General features: G+C 40.0%; 1 pseudogene; it reads left to right on the top strand.

Annotated features, from left to right (window-relative positions):
• Positions 1-8,234: 8,234 nt before the first annotated feature.
• Positions 8,235-9,379, top strand: LOC101604190 (annotated as a pseudogene).
• Positions 9,380-17,711: the final 8,332 nt, after the last annotated feature.

The following is a 17,711-nucleotide window of genomic DNA, read 5'->3' as shown; positions in this document are numbered from 1 at the left end:
TTCTTGTATCATTCTCTGTTTCCTGATCTTCTATGATGTGAACAGTTTCTGCCACATATTCTCACTGTCATGAACTGAGCTTCTGTTCCATGCCTTTATATATATATATAATATCTAAGGTAAAGTACATGTATATCTGTCTTATAATATTGTAATGTAATTTCATACTATCAAACTTGTATTCAAAGTCCATATTCCTTAAGTGTGTTCTTTAACTGAATCCTGCGTGTAGTAGTTAAGTTCTTATTGCTGAGACAAAACATCTGACTAGAAGCAGCTTATGGAAGGAAAGGGCTCATTTCAAGCTTATGGTTTTGAGGGCAAGCTTCATTATAGTGGAGAAAGCATGGCATGAAAAGAAAGCTATCACATATCTCAGTGGAAGACAAGGACTTGGATTGGAGCTGAGCTGATAAACTTCAAGGTCCACCCCCAGGAACACTCCTCCTCCAGCAAGGCTCTACCTCCCAAATTGCTACCATGTAGGGACTAAATAGGAAGGTTAACCAAAATACATCCACCCCTGGCCCTCATAGACTCATAACCATCTCATGATGCAAAATACATTCAGTTCAACTTTAGAAGTCCCCATAATTTCCACCAATCTTAAAACTGCTCAAAGGCCCAAAGTCTAAAGTCTCATCTGTGACTCAATATGATTTCTTAACTATGAGTCCTGTAATACCAAAATACAAGTTACATATTTCCAACAGATAACAGCACAGAGTAAAGCATTACCACTGCAACAAAAAGACATAACAAGGAAGGTTGAGACAACACAAGACAGAAAACCAGTAAGGCAAACATCAACCCCTGCAGCTTCATGTCTAGCATCTAGAACCTGGAACAAAATGCACCATTGGTTTCAAATTCCATCTTTACAGCCCGTGCTGCTTGCTTTCTAGGTAGATCGACCCAAGCCAGAAGGAGAAAGTTTCCCTAGAAGCTATCCCATAGTCCTGGCATCTCCAAACCCCATGGTCACCACTGCATCTTTACAGGTCCATGCTATTCCTTCACAGGAGCTCCATGTAGAGATTTCAGCCACTCTGCCTCACATACACAGTGGCCATCTCAAAAAACTTCTGCAACAAAACTAAACCCAAAATGAGCTGGTACCATAGAAATCTTTCTCGTTAGAGGTAGACTAAATGATATAAGACAACAACAACAGTATAGAGTAAGCACCCAAAATGAAGAGCCCTGGAAAGGGTGAGATGAAGAATAACCTTAAAAATTTTTGTTCCTGATCTATAACTCCCAGTACCAGAAGTCAGTGTTACCCACATTGAGTTGTTGACCAAAGAGACTATGACATCTCCAAAACAAGACAGGTTTCTGTCAAATCAATTGACTACCTGCCTGAGATAAAAGGTAAGACTCTGTTGCTGAAGCTCAAGCTCACATGAAATATTCACTAAGATACAGAATATCCAGGACCAGAAAATATAACTTAAAAAAAACTAAAATAGGAATCATGTAAATTTTGTTCTTAGGCCACCATGACATTAAATTAGAAGTCAATAATAGAATGACAGTTGGAAAATTCCCAAATAACTTGAAATTAAACAGCATGTTGTTAAAATAATATGAGTTAAGCCAAAAACAATTCTCAAGATAAACTATTAACTATTTTTAAATTAATTAGCAATGAAACCACAGCTTTTAGGATTGGTAGACTTCTAACAACTTTAAAAAGGATTTAAGAGAATAATAACTGTGATAAATATATAATATGAGGTATTACTTATTCCATGGGCATTAAATGTTGGAGACTCACATGAAGGAAATAACCAAAGGACCCCCCAAAGCCACAGCTATTCAAGGGAAAGGACACACACACACATATAGAGAGAAAGAGAGAGAGAATCACTAATCCTCTCTTGACTGGATCCCTTGAATGTATAGTTCCTATTATAGTTTATGCTACAGAGGAATGCCAAGGATGTTTCCTGGGTGCTCAGATACTTGTAAGGAGAAAAGTAACAAGATAGCTTGAATGACCTTAAACCATAGCTCCCTTGCTCCCGAGTGCTTTACGAAGTGAAAGTCACTCCTGTATGCTATTAGGCCAGCCCTGCCAGTAAAGCCCAAGCAGACCACACAGCAGGATTGCAGTGCCGCGTGCAGACTGCTACACTCACACAGCTCCTCTTGGATGACTGAGTCATTACTTTGCACCAACAAGACAATTAAAAGGGTCAGTAAGCTGGGTATGGTGGTTTATTCCTGTAATCACAATATACAGAACTATGGCTAAGGCCAGTGGATCATGAATTTAACCTGGCCTGGTCTACATAGTAAGTTTCAGTTCAACTTAAATGATAGTTAATACCCTGTCTCAAAAAAATTCAAAAATGATAAATTGATACGATATAAAACTCAGAAAGAACTAAGCTAAAAGCCATCTTCCTGCTGGCTAGCTTTCATGGAGCTGGAAGTACAATTCAAACAGGAGTGGGAGAAAAGTCATCTATGGGCTTAACCAGCAGTGGACCCTGCAATCCACATGACTGGCCAGCCAGGCAACACATGCCCACATACCTACCTGATTGAATTTGAGGCCCACTCCATGGAAGGAAAGTCATGCTTGATACTGAAAACCTAGTCAAAAGCCTATGGCTGAGAAGGTCATGAGACCTAGAAGACAAGCTACTATGCTACCACTGTTGTTTGGATAACTGGATATATGCTGCCCACAAATTGTCCTCTGTGTGTGGTTTTTTTTTAATATTTTTGTTTATTTTTATTTATTTATTTGAGAGTGACAGAGATAGAAAGAGGCAGATAGGGAGAGAGAGAGAGAATGAGCATGCCAGGGCTTCCAGCCACTGAAAACGAATTCCAGATGCATGCATCCCCTTGTGCATCTGGCTAACATGGGTCCTGGAGAATCCAGCCTCGAACCAGGGTCCTTAGGCTTCACAGGCAAGCACTTAACTGCTAAGCCATCTCTCCAGCTCCCTCTGTGTGTTTTTATGCCCATATAGTAATGCTAGGCACACTTTTGGTTAGAGAAGCTTCTCTTTTTCAGATAGTGTGACTACTGTGGAGACTCAAAACTTGCCAAAGTGCTGAGTGACAGTGGAGTGTTCAGCATTAAATGAGACATATCTATCACACCATCCAAGGCCTAGAGGCCATTTCAGAAGAGATGACAGAAAGAATGGAAAAGCTAAAGGATGGGAATGAATGCTTTGGAATGCTAACTTCCAGAGACAAAGTAGCCATCATATTGCTGACCGCACACTGGCTGTCATTACCTGCAGAAGGCCTGAATGATACAGGACCCATCAATATGTTGTCATGGATGATGGAAGAAGGCCAAAAAAAAAAAAAAGACATCAAAATAGAAAAGAGAAGGCTGGAGAGATAGTTCAGTGTTTAATGCACATCCCTGAGAAGGCTAAGGACCCAGGTTTGATGCTACAGTACCCATGTGAGCCAGATGCACAATGTAGCACATGCATCTGGAGCTCATTTGCAGTGGCTAGAGGCCCTAGCAAGCCCATTCTATCTTTCTATCTGCCTTTCTCTCTCTCTCTCAAATAAGCAAACAAATAAAATATCAAAATATATATTAAAGAGAGTTGAAAAAGAGGGGTTTCAGTGGAAGGGGAATGGGGGAAAGGAGGCTATCAATCAAGGACAGTAATGGGAGGGGATCATGTAAATTTTTAATAGGTTTTTTTAATTTTGAAAAAGAAAAACAGTGAAGCATTCTGTTGCAATCAGGTTTGAACTCCTGGTAGAAATCACCCAACCAAGAGCAGCTTGTGGGAAAAATTTTGGCTTATAGGCTAGAGGGGAAACTCCAAGATGGCAGGGGAAATGATGGTATAAGCACAGGGTGAACATCACTCCCTGACCAACATAAGGTGGACAACAGCAACAGGAGAGTGTGCCAAACACTGGCATGGGGAAACTGGCTATAACACCCATAAGCCGTTCCCCCAACAATACATTGCCTTCAGGAGGTTTTAATTTTCAATTGCTATCAGCTGAGGAGACTAGCATTCAGAATACCTAAGGTTTTATGGGGGACACCTGAATCAAACTGCCACACATTCCAATTATATGAACATTAAAACTTATACAGATTCAAAAGAAAGTAAATTTAAAAACTTCTAGAAACTAATTAAAATAATACAACCTACCAGATCCTCAGGTATACAGCCAAGGCAGTTCCAAATGGAAAATTTACAGCCATACATGCTCGCCATAAAAACATAGGGTGATCTCAAGTAAACAACATAATAATACAAGTTAGGGTGCTAGAAAAACAAGAAACCAGCCCAAACCCAGTAGATGACAAAAAATAGTAAAGTTTAAGATAGAACTTAACAAATCAGAGACTAAATCTATCAAACTAAGAGTTAATTCTTTGAAAAAGCTAATGTCTGAAAAAACCTTACCCAAATAATTGAGAGAGAGAGAAAGGGACCCAAATAAATAAAATTAGACATGCAATAGGAGTTGTTGAAAACAGACCCAAATGAAAGCCAGAAAATCATTAGTGAATTCTATGAAAACTTATATTCCAAAGGTCTTGGAAACCTAGTTGAAATGAATACATTAATAAATATATATGACCTACCAAAATTAAAGCCAGAAGATATAAATAATTTAAGCATACCCATAATGAGCAATGTGAGTAACACAGTAAATAAGTCTCCCCAACCCCGCTAGTAAAAAAAGGCCAGGAACAGATAGGTTCACTACTGAACTCTATCACTCTTTTAGGGAAGATCCAATACCAACACTTCTCAGATTGTTCCACGTAATATAAAGGTAAGGAAAAATTTCAAACTTATTCTATGAAACCAGTGTTATCTTTATACTAAAACTAGAAAAGACACTAAGATAAAAGTAAACTATAGACCAATTTTCCTGATGAACTTAGATATTAAAATTCTCAATAAAAGCTGGGCATGGTGGCACATGCCTTTAATCCCAGCACTCGGGAGGCAGAAGTAGGAGGATTGCTATGTGTTCAAGGCCATCCTGAGAATACATAGTGAATTCAAGGTCATCCTGAGCCAGAATGAAACCCTATTTCAAAAAATCAAAATAATAATAATAATAAAATTAGTATCTCTCATGTATTCCAACAATGAACTGCTGAGAGAGAAATTAGAAATAATATCCCATTGTGATAGCTATCAACAAGTTAAGTATCTAGGATGTTGAAAACCAAAAGACCTCTCCAAGAAAATTTTAATATAATGAAAAGAGAAATAAGATAAAATACCAGACACTTGCAGGAATTAATGTCCCTGGGTTGGTAAAAACAATATTGTGGAAATGGCTATACTACCAAAAGTAATCTGTAGACTCAACGGAATTGCTTTCACAGTTCCAATGAAATTCTTCTCTGAACTAACAAAAACAACCCAGCAATCCATATAAAAGCACAAAAGACATGTATTTCCAAAAGAAACATAAGCAGAAAGACTACTGCAAGAGTCACCACAAAGCCTAACCTAAGATTATGCTGTAGAAACACATGGACAAGGACGGCACAGTACTGATGACACAGACACGCAGACCGCTGGCATAAAATAGAGCATCCAGAGTAAACTCGCATAGCTGTGCCTTATTATTTATGACAAAGATATCAAAGAATGCCCTGAAAACTATTTAAGAAAAGGTGCTGGCAAAACTGAATATCTACCTGCAGAAAAATGAAATTAGATCCACCTCTCTCACCTTGCACAAAGAGCAGTTCAAAATGGATCAAAAGCCACAATTTAAAAACATGAAGTTAATGAAGTTGCAAGGAGGGGGGATATTTATTTGCTCTTGGTTGGTGGAAAAAACTGGTGTAGCCATTTTGGAAATAAGTGTAGAAGTTTCTGAAAAAGTTACAAATTGAGTTATTACATGCCATACCACTCTAGGGCATATGCCCAAAGAACTCTATAAACTACCACAGAGATACTCACATTTATATTCATTGTTGCTGTCCACAAAATCAGATAGGAGGGCTGGAGAGATGGCTTAGTGGTCAAGGTATTGGTCTGTGAAGGCTAAGGACCCAGGTTTGATTCCCCAGTACCCACATAAGCCAGATGCACAAGATAGTGCATGCATCTGGAGTTTATTTGCAGTGGTTGGAGGCCCTAGAATGCCCATTCTCTACAACAACAACAACAACAACAACAACAACAAAAAGATAGGAAGTGAAATCAACCTACATGCCCATCGACTCATAACTGGATAGTGAAAATGTGGCATGCAATGGAGATTTACTCAGCTGTAAAGAAAAAGTGAAGTTATGGGGCTGGAGAGATGGCTTAGCGGTTAAGTTCTTGCCTGTGAAGCCTAAGTTCCTTGGTTCACGGCTCAATTCCCCAGGACCCACGTTAGCCAGATGCACAAGGGGGCGCACGCATCTGGAGTTCGTTTGCAGTGGCTGGAGGCCCTGGCGTGCCCTTTCTCTATCTCTCTCTGTCTGTTGCTCTCAAATAAATAAATATAAAAATGAACAAAAAATTAAAAAAAAAGAAAAAGTGAAGTTATGACATTTGGAGGTCAATGGATAAAACTGAGAAAAATTATACTAAGTGAGGTGACCCAAACTCAGAGATACAAAACTCACATATTCTCTTTCATTATGTGAATCTTAACTTGTATATGTTTGCATACAAGAGTGAGTATAGAAGACAATAAATGGTGAGAAGGTGAGGGGAGAACAAAGGAAACATTGTGGGAAAGCACAAAGGAGGCTGTGCTGAGCACAAGCAGAAGAGGGATGTGGGAGAAGGAAAACAAAATACAAAATCTGTTTGAAAAGCACCACAGTGAAACATAATTTTAATTACATTAAAATGTACAACTGTTATATTTTGTGTATCAGTTAAAATGATTTATTCAAGGAGCCAATACAATATTGAATGAGAACAGTCAGAAGACCATCACTGCTTGACTTCAAATTTGCAGGAAAGCTTCAGGAATCAATACTGTGTGGTATTGGTTTTTAAAAAAATAGAGAGATCAATGGTACAGACTTGAGAATCCACAAATATTGGCTAAATACAACTTGTTTGTGATGAAGGAGCAAATCGAGACAATAGAGAATGATAGTCTTTTAAAGAAATATTAGAACACCTGCACACTTACATGAAAATAAAAAAGAATATACATGCTAACTTTACACCATTCACAAAGATTAGCTCAAATTGGATCATAAATGTAAATGGAAAACACAAAGCTGTAAAACTCCTAGAAAGTAATAGAGAAAAAAATACCTAACCCACCCTCCTCCCAAAAAACAAACAATAATAGCATAAACAAACTCCACAGGAAGGAAATAAACTAAAAAGTGGGCATAATTTTTGTACACGTCTAACCAAAGTAGATGTATAGATCACAGAATAACGTGAAACAGTGGTCAAGATTATATATGATTAAGAAATTTCAAGTTAAGCAACTACGGACTAGCACTGCAGACCCATTAGAATGGCTAATCTCCAGCCCAAAGTTCTGCTAAAAAGTAGTTGGGCAGAGTATGGTGGTGCACACCTTTAATCCCAGCACTTGGAAGGCAGAGGTAGGAGGATCGCTGTGAGTTCAAGGCCACCCTGAGACGACATAGTGAATTCCTGGTCATCCTGAGCTAGAGTAAAATTCTACTTCAAAAAACAAGAACAAAAGCAAAACAAACAAACAAACAAAGGTAGAAAGAACCTACTCTCATGGTTGCCCATGGCAACACAAATGCCTTGACCAGTGGGAAGGAAGTCAGTCAGGTAGTGTTTCACAAGCCTAAACATACACTTAGCATGTGGTGTGAATGAGCTGAAGATATATGTATACAAAAGGCCATACCTGAGTGTCAGCATGGGCATGATTGTCCAGGGCAAACACTGAAAGCCAGCAAGACAATCTTCAATGGATGAATGCAGAGATAAACTTTCACATCCACACAATGGAATATTATTCAGCCTTTATAAGAGTCAGGGGTCATATGAAACATCTGTGTATCTCCTACTCAATTGTGCTCCGAACTTGAAATTGCTCTAAAAAATAAAATCTGTTGGGGCTGGATAGATGGCTTAGCAGTCAAGGCATGAGCAGTCAGGTCTGCATTGCTGGCAGAAATCACCCAACCACGAGCTGCTTGTGAGGGAAAAAAGGTTTATTTTGTCTTACAGGCTTGAGCGGGAAGCTCCATGATGGCAGGGGAAAACCATGGCATGGGTCGCCGGCTGGGCCGCGCCGGTGGCCAGGAGGGAGACGCGGAGGAGGAGGGCAATGAGTATTCTACTCATCAAGGCATTCTATGGAGGCTCCCATAGACAGTTGGCACAGCTGCTCCAGGAAGAGCTAGAAGACTGTGTTCTTTACACGCTTCCCGCAAAGAAATGGCACTGGAGAGCGCAGACTGCAGCTTTGTAATTTTCTCAGAAGGTTCCCATCAGTGAGCACTACAGGATTCTCTTTGCAAGCTCTGAGCTTAACATGACTGAACTGGTTGCTCTTCAGCCTGACCTTGGGAAACTGAAAACGATTTTGTACTTCCAGGAAAACCAATTGGTATATCCTGTCAAGAAATGTCAGGAGAGAGATTTTTTTTTTAATTATTTATTTATTTATTTATTTGAGAGCGACAGACACAGAGAGAAAGACAGATAGAGGGAGAGAGAGAGAATGGGTGCGCCAGGGCTTCCAGCCTATGCAAACGAACTCCAGACGCGTGTGCCCCCTTGTGCATCTGGCTAATGTGGGACCTGGGGAACCGAGCCTCCAACCGGGGTCCTTAGGCTTCACAGGCAAGCGCTTAACCGCTAAGCCATCTCTCCAGCCCTGGAGACAGATTTTTTAATGTGGATACAACCAAATTCTCTCATACCTAGTGGCTGATGTGGTAGTATTCAACTCAGTGTTTAATATGGAGTCATTTCTTACTTATATTGGGAAATTCATGAAGCAGATTCTTGATCAAAGACCCATGGATCTACAAAGTATCATCAGACCCAAGTGCCAAGTTACTTACTTTCCCATCAGGTTTCCTGATGTGGCCAGATTCATGCCTGTGCACAAAATAGCCCACTTAAAGAAGATGCTCAGCCTTAATGGAAATAGCAGTACAGTTCTGTCCAAGGATCTTCCTTCCCACCCAGAACACAGAGGTTCTGAGAACTTATTGGAGAATTTTAAATCAGAGTCTGATGTACCCTCTGGTGTTGATATTGCACAAGAAAACCTGGACAACTCATCAATATAGAAACCAGACTTGAAAAAATCCAACTTGGATAATGCAAGTTCTCATCATGGAGAGAATAACGACAATGTGACTCTTGATCCCTTGAACCTTTTGGGTGGAGTTGATGATCAGCAGAGACCCTTGCACATTGTCTGGCCATACAGGTGGTAAGTCAAGGCATTCTAGTATACTATGAGTTGCTGGTGGTAGGAACTATATTGTGATTATTGACTTTGGTTTGTTAGTCTATAGCTTTAGAAAAAGATGACTTTAATTTGCATTGACATGTTACATTTGCATTTTAATACAGGAGCACTACAGATACAGGGCCAAGGTGACACTGCTCAAACTCTGTACAGTATGTTGTGTTTTTACATTATATTTGAATTACAGGTAACCATTTGCAATAATTCTTTCAACTAATAATAGTAGCAAGCTACTGCTAGAAAATCAAATCTTGTTCAAGTTGATTCACAGTAGAAAACTAGAATACCATTGTACACATGAAGAGATTGTCAGAATTATCTAATATGTCTAAATCAATAAAGCAGTAGTACTACTAAAACAAAAAAGAAAAGGAAAGGAAACCATGGCATGAGCAGAGGGTGACATCACCCTCTGGCTAGCATAAGGTGGACAACAGCAACAGGAGAGTGTGCCAAACACTGCCAAGGGGAAACTGGCTGTAATACCTATAAGCCCGCATCCACAATACACTGCCTCCACAAGGGATTAATTCCCAAATCTCCATAAACTGGGAACCTAGCATTCAGAACACCTAAATTTATGGGGGACACCTGAATCAAACTGCCACAAGGCACCTGCCTACAAAGCCAGAGGACCCAGGTTTGATTCCCCAAGACACAAGTGAGCCAGATACACAAGTTGGCAAATACATCTGAAGTTCATTTGCAGCAGAAGGCCCTGGTGTTCTCCCCCCCCCCATCTCTCTCTCTCTCTCTCTCTCTCTCTCTCTCTCTCTCTCTCTCTCTCTCTCTCCCTCCCTCTCTCTCTCTCTCTCTCTCTCTCTCACTCTGCCACTTTCTTCTCTCTCTTAACTAAATAGAATAAATAAATAATTTTTTAAAAAATAAATAAAATCTGCTTTTAAAATGATCAAGCAGCAACTAGAAGACCTAAAGGTATGTTAAAGGCATACAGTTAAAAGGAAAGAAGCCAGCTGAAAATGTATATGCACTCCATGATGCCAACTAACTGACATGCTGAGGAGTGTAAGTAAGGTGGTAAAAAACCATTGGTTCCAGACTTTCTGCAAGAGGAAGAAGAGGATTTTTAGGGCAGTGGAGCTCTTATGTGACATATGCAGTTTTCAGAAGCCAGTGAACTGTACAACACAAACAATGCCTCCTGTGCACTCCACGGACTTTATCAATGTTGGTTCATCACCTGTAACAAATGCACCAACTCAAGCAAGATGTCAATCACAGGAGAGACTGTACATGTGACACAGAAGTAAAGACAATAGTGTTCTATGGAACTGCATGTAACTTTTATGTAAATCTGAAACAGCTCTAAAAGCCAAGATTTATTTTTAAAACAATAACAAATACAATAAAGATAAATTGTAGTTTAAAAGATATCTGTTTTGCTACATTGCAGTTTTCATAGCTTTGTTGAACTGCTCTCTCTTTTATATATTTTATAAATCATGATTTAAGTGTAAATGTTCCCCATAACCTCCATGTTGGTGATTAAACCTCCTACTCAGCCCCCCACTAGTGGAGTCTTTGGGAGGTGGAGCCCTGCTGGTGGAAATGTGTTTCTGAGGACCTACCTTGGGGTTGATGAATCCCACCTACTGTGTGTTCTGAGCCAGCTTGAGGTCTCTCTGCTGCAGATGTGTGATTCTATGCGCCCATTGTTTTTCTTTGCCATGATGAAGAGCATGGGGTACTTCCAGAAGGCAGATAATGGAGGGATGGAGGAAAGACCATAACGAGGGACGTGGGTTAGTGGGAATCTTGGCTGTGCCTGCTTGAATGTGGCTACTACGACAAAAGTCTCTGAGCCTGAAATAAACCCTTTCATAAACTGCCTCTGGTTGGGAGTTTTGTTATAGCAACACGTTCACTGCTACATGAATATAAATTTATTGTGCTATTAATACTTCTGTTGTTTCCCATTGCCTGAAGAATCCAATTTTTATTTAGGGGTTGTTTGGTTGTTTTGTTTTGTGAGACACAGTATTGCATTATAGCCCAGGTGGGCCTTGAACTCATGACCCTGCTGTCTCCTCTGTCCAAGCACTGAGATTACAGGCTGTATTAACATGTGCATGGCCAGAAATAAATTCTGAATCCTTAGCAGGAGCCCTGAAACCTACGCTCTACATTTTCTACAAGGCCTCTCCTACCTCCACGTGCCACCTCTGCTGAACTGCTTGCAGCCTCCCCAGACTCCTGTTCACCCTGTTCTCAACTGATCAGGTAAGACCTATTTCTCTGACCTCCCTTTTTATGTCTTTTCCCCTAAGAGGCCAAGTTAGCCAAAAAGGTAAAATGCTAACAACTTTCAAGATGGGAAGCAGAATCTTATGAACTTCAAATGTACAATCCAAGAACTTGCTTTATTACATTTTTTAGAGAAAGACACAGAGAGAGAGAATTGGTGCAGCAGGGCCTCAGCCAATGCAATCGAATTCCAGACGCTTGTGCCACCTAGTGGCCATGTGCCACCTTCCGCTTGCCTCACCTTTGTGCTTCTGGCTAACATGGGATGTGGAGAGTTGAACACAGGTCCTCAGGCTTCGCCCGCAAGCACCTTAATCACTGACCCATCTCTCCAGCCCACCTTATGACATGTTAATAAGAGCCTGATTAAAATATACAAGCCTAACCTCTGACTTTATTGGCTAGAACAAAATTATATAAAGCACAAAATCCCTCTCAGACATGTGTGTAATTATCTTTCCAAGTAAAAATGTGTCTGGTTGGGAGACCAGCCTAGTCCCAATGCAGACTCTCATGTCCAGTTCCCACATCACAATAAAACAAAGTCAAAGTGAGTTTTGGGTAGTGGCAGGTCATCTGAGCTGTGTATTGTGGATGCAGGAAAATTAGGTAATGGTGACTATTGACATAAGAAGTGCTTCAGAGCTCTAAGTAGCTATTACAGTGCAGGTGCAAAGAAGACACTTGGGCCTGAGAGGAAGAGATGACAGGTCAAAGCCAAGGTTAAGGTTTGAATTAAAAACATGCTTCACCCTCAAAGAATCAAGCCCAGAGAAGCAGCCAGTGTTTAATAGAAACAGAAGGCTAAAGTGGAAACAATGGATGTGCCTTTTCCTATTCATGTTCTTGAAGAGAATTCAGTCCCTCTGCACCCAATCTCCATAAGCAACTGGCTTGCTTTTCCAGTTACTATGTATAAATGGCAGGCTGAGATTTTAATTCTTTGAAACCAAAGTTGAGAGGCAGAGATCCTAGTGGTTGGAGCAAAGGGGAAAGTGTTGTCTGAATACTCTCAGGCAGCACAGGCACCCACACATCCAGGAAGACCTTAAGCTCTGTTGGATGGGGCACAGTGCTGATGTATTATATGAGGGGAGACAGCCAGCAGTCACTTCTATAGCTGCCTGGATACAGTTGACTGCTACACCATTCTTAGAGCACTTGCTCTTTCCATTATTTTCACTCATTCATTCATCCATGTATTATTCATTCAAACAATATTCACTGTAAATAGATACTGGGGGTAAAAGAAGATATAAAACATCTTTTGAGCCAGCATCCTAAATGGGGAGATATACAATGAATAGAAATAACAAGTACATAGATGAAACGTTTTCAGGGAGTGGTAAGTGTTAGAATATTTTTTAAAGGCTTAGATTAAGCCTTGCACAGCATCACACACCTTTATCCCCAGCACTCAGGAGGCAAAGGCAGGAGGATCTCCGTGAGTCTGTGGCCACTCTGAAACTGCATAGTGAATTTCAGGTAGGCCTGGGCTAGAGGGAGACCTTACCTCAAAAAACTGGAAGGGGGGAAGACTGAGATTAAGAGAGTGTTAAGGAAACAGACATTATTTTAGATAGAGTAGCCCAGGGAGTTTCATTAAGAATAATTAGTAGATGCTTAAAAGAAGTGAGTATGTGTGAAAACCCAGAGGAAACAGTTTCACGAGGACCAAGCAGCAAGTGAACAGGCTTGAAGTGGAACAGCATGGGGCACTTCTGGAAGGTGCAGAGTGGAGGGATGCAGGAAGTCCCAAGGGGATTTTGGTCAGTGGGAATCTCGGCCACACCTACTGGTGTGTGGCCACTATATCTAGAGTCTCTGGGGGGATGCTATTGGCTTTATTAATTTTTTTTTTGCAATGAAAGACATATAACAAACACTTCTATCTTACACAGTTGTAAGGGTTCAATTCAGTAGTATTAAGAGTAGAATGGCATCTGGGAACACAAGGCTCTCCATGTATTACGGAGAGTCATTGCTTTTGATTACAATGCTTTGCATAAAGCTCAGCAAAGTGATAATGGCATTGGTGGGCTTAGTTTAAGCCACCTTTTCTGCTAGAAGAGCAAACTTTAGGATAGGTAGATGACTCACTCTGCTCAGCCTTCCATGGGCTCTCTCCTCCACCTGGCTAGGGCCTGAGGCATGAATGATGCTGTATTCATCAGTTCATGCACACATATCCAACTAAAGGAACCAGCCCCATGTGAAGGCCAGAAACTCAGAGCCCTGAGAAGGAACCAGCATTCACTAATTCAGCTACTCGTTGCCTGAAAGCTTGATGTTGGGGCTGCATGAAGGAATGCAAGTTTACTCTGTTTAAGATAAAACTACCACTTCTTATTTATGTTTATGCAGAGAACTGGATAGTCTGGGAGATGTGAGGAGTGGTTATTTCTCAACCCCATAGCTATTTCTAACAATGTAATGTTCAACGTTTATATTTTTGAGGCAAACCAGTATTCTTTCTGCTGAAGCAGCTCTAAATGTGCATCAAAGCTGTTTTGTTGATAATGACAATTAATAAATGGTTGCACTGTCACCTTTTTTAGAATATGACCCACAAATCCATCCCAAGACCTAATGAATTATTGAGCTGTTTTACAATTTTCAAGCATGTGCATAATGTATTTTGATCAAATCCACTCCCATTGTCTTCCACTGTCTCCCCACTCCAACCCTACCACTGAACCCTTTCTTCTTTCTAACTAGTCCCTCTTTTGCTTGATGTTGGTTATTTTGTTTTGGCTCTATCCCATCATTCATGTTGAAATGTTGATGGGCCCAATATTGTGAAGGTCTGGTGCAGGCAGTCATAGCTACTGAAGGGCCATGGATGCAATGGCCACTTCTTATGCAGAAGAGACGGTTCCAGAGTACTCCTCCCCCATCCCTTGGCTCTTATACTCTTTCTGTATTCTCTCCACAAGCTCCTCAGCATCTACTTTGGGCCTGCTGGGATTATTAACCTTTTCTTCCCCATCTTGTCCCACACAGCTGTGAGTTGTGCAGAAGCACAAGTTTGCCAACAATAGCTGTCCTGTGTCCACTGATGGGGAGACTGGTATGTAAATCAAAAAGCTTCAGGTCACTGGATTGTTATTTAATCATTAAACAAGATAAACATGAAGCCTTTGTAACAACAAAGAAGTCTGTATAACAGGGTCACAAAGAAAAACAGCAAGTCATTAAATGATAGATGCAATATAGCAACAATAATATAGAAACATTTGCATGGGCTACAGCTTTAGATGAAACAAACACAATTACTGCATTAAAGTACTGGGGTTCAACAAATAGTTTTCTCACTTGATTAAAGTGTAGAAAGTGTAGATGATCAACAAAACCATTTTTGCTGCCCCTACTTAGTGATCCTACAAAGAGACAGTACTACCACCACTTGAAACCTTTGGTGGGAATCACCCCAGTTAAGAGCAGAGGGGTACTGGCAGATCTTCAATAGGGGCCTGACTCCAGATCCCCCATGTCTGCCAGATTTGGAGTCAAAACACAGTCTCTGCTGTTGCCTCCATATGCCTTTATTTTTTAAGTCTTTTAAGTATCCTGCATGTTGGTGCTGGTGCTATTTCTCTTAGTAATTTGAACACCAAATAGAATACTCTCAAAATTTCTCATCCCTCAATATCCTGGTTAATTTGACACTCTTAGAGAAAGCTAATGAAAAGTCTATGTCCTCAGATCATTTGAATAGATCTGTATAACTGCCTGATGACAAAACTCAGGAATGTGGAACTTAAAATCCTTTTTTTATTCAGGAAAGTCTTAGTAATGGAGTCAGTTTTAAGTTATTTTTATCATTTTCTTCAAATGCATATGGAGAATGGAAATATGAAAATTTTTATGTCAGCAGGATATAAATTAATATGTACTACATATATTGTTTAGTTATTATGTCTTAAATCATAACAAATATTTCTTAAATAATAATGTAAATATTACTTTAAAAATACTTCCCATGTCCAGAACCAGTGTCCTTCTGTCCTCCTCATTCTTTTCTCAGAAGATTTGTCCTTTAGGTAAAGGATAAAAATCAATGTCTAGTTGTCACCATTCAGCAAACCCTAATGTGAAATCTGAGCATAACTTTCCTTATATATGAATGACTGATGCCAATCTTTGCAAAATGGCCATGGCCCCAAGAAACTTCAGATAAGGCCCTAAGACAAAGGAGATAAATCTGTCCCAGGAGCATATTCCATGGAAGGCTAAAGTCTGGCAGCTGAACAAACTATAGGGATCCTTGCTCAGGGGTTAGGAACTGAAAAAGCTTAAACAGCCACTGGGCAAGACTCTAAAACTCATTTCTCAGTTCAGTGGGGGAAGGAACAAGTCAAGGAGAGCTGGCAGGTGCATGTACCACACTGGGAGGCAGTGTGCATAACAGCAAGTTAGTCTTGCCCCAAGGCAATACTTTCCTAGAGTCTCACACTTGCTTCTCTTCAAGGTTAACCAGTGCTGAAATTGGCCCTGGAAAACATTTGGTCATTTCCAGACCCCTTTTTCACCCCAGGTCTCTTTTCTTATCCTATTCCATGTCAAATACAATTCCCCTTTCTTAGCCTTGTGCAACCCCTCAGTCTTCCCTGTATTAATAGTGACCATGCTCTCTAATAATTATCATGCTGGTTCCAACCATAACTGTTTGCATTATCCTTGATAACAGTGCATTTCTATCTATAGTATGCCAGCAACTAGTAGATATGCAATAATCCTTGATTTTATTCCTAATATCTCTTCTAACAGAGAAATCAAGAGAAAATTCTTTCTAACTTGGCAGTAGGATAAGCATTGTATTATTACTACTCTAACCCAGTGTTTAGCAACAAGAAGTACCCATTAGGATATTTTGGAACTTTCATGCATCTTTAGAGCTATGACTTCTGGCATCTCTTCATGGACCATTCTCTAGGAACACCAGAAGAAAGAAAAGAGGGCTATAAAGTTGTTCACCATAATAAATTATCTTTGCAGTTACCCTCTGTTCTAGTCCTGAGTGTTTCTGCATTCTCTGTGATTTAAACAGCAAGCACAAGACATCAGAGCATAAACAACGCACCAGGCAACACCACGATATGGCGTCTAACATGGAGCTGGTGTTATGAAATTGGTGATCTTAGGAACCTTTTAAATTATATTTAATTTATTTATTTGAGAGAGAGGGAGAGAAAGAGAAAGAGGTAGAGAGAGAGAAAAAGAGAGAGAATTGGTGTGCCAGGGCCTCTAGCCACTGCAAGTGAACTCCAGATGCATGTGTCTCCTTGTGTATCTGGCTTATGTGGGTCCTGGGGAATTGAACCAGGGTCCTTTGGCTTTGCAGATAAATGTCTGAACTGCTAAGCCATCTTCTCCATCCCAGAACTTGTTTTTTAAGTATTTTTATTTTTTTAATTTTTTTTTGGCTAAGAGACAGAATGGGCATGCCAGGTCTTCTTGCCACCACAAGTGAACTCCAGAGGCATATGTCACTTTGTGCATCTGGCTTTACATAGGTTCTGGGGAATTAAATCCTAACCGGCAGACTTTACAATCAAGCACCTGCAACTGCTGAGCCACATCCCTAGCTCAGGAACTTTAAGCATGTGCACTAAACTGCATTTTCCACATGACCATCACACCACAATGGGTATTTTTGTTATTGTTATTGAAATGGAAGCTTCCTATTTTGATGTAGCAAATATTGCATTTTCTACTGAATTCATAAAAGCTTTGTAGTGGTACTTCTATGATACAATAAAATAAAAAGAGATTTCTACCTGAGTTTCATGTGGGGTCAATGAAATAAGAAAACATAAAACTTCACAATAAAGCACAACAATACTTTGAATTCCCCAAAGGAATGTTGCTAAACCAATTTGAACTTTGCAATGACAATTAATACTGAGATTTTTGTTCCTGCTCAGGATGCCAATATTTTTGCTGTGTTTGTGTGTTAAATTCAAATGAGCTGGTTTTAGGTTAAATGGATTGAAAGGGTAACTGCAAAGAATGTAAATTTACTTATTTAT

This window comes from Jaculus jaculus, chromosome 9, assembly GCF_020740685.1.
Source record: "Jaculus jaculus isolate mJacJac1 chromosome 9, mJacJac1.mat.Y.cur, whole genome shotgun sequence".
Lineage (NCBI taxonomy): Eukaryota > Metazoa > Chordata > Mammalia > Rodentia > Dipodidae > Jaculus > Jaculus jaculus.
Note: the sequence above shows the minus strand (reverse complement) of the source record. Positions and strands in the feature narration are given on the sequence as shown.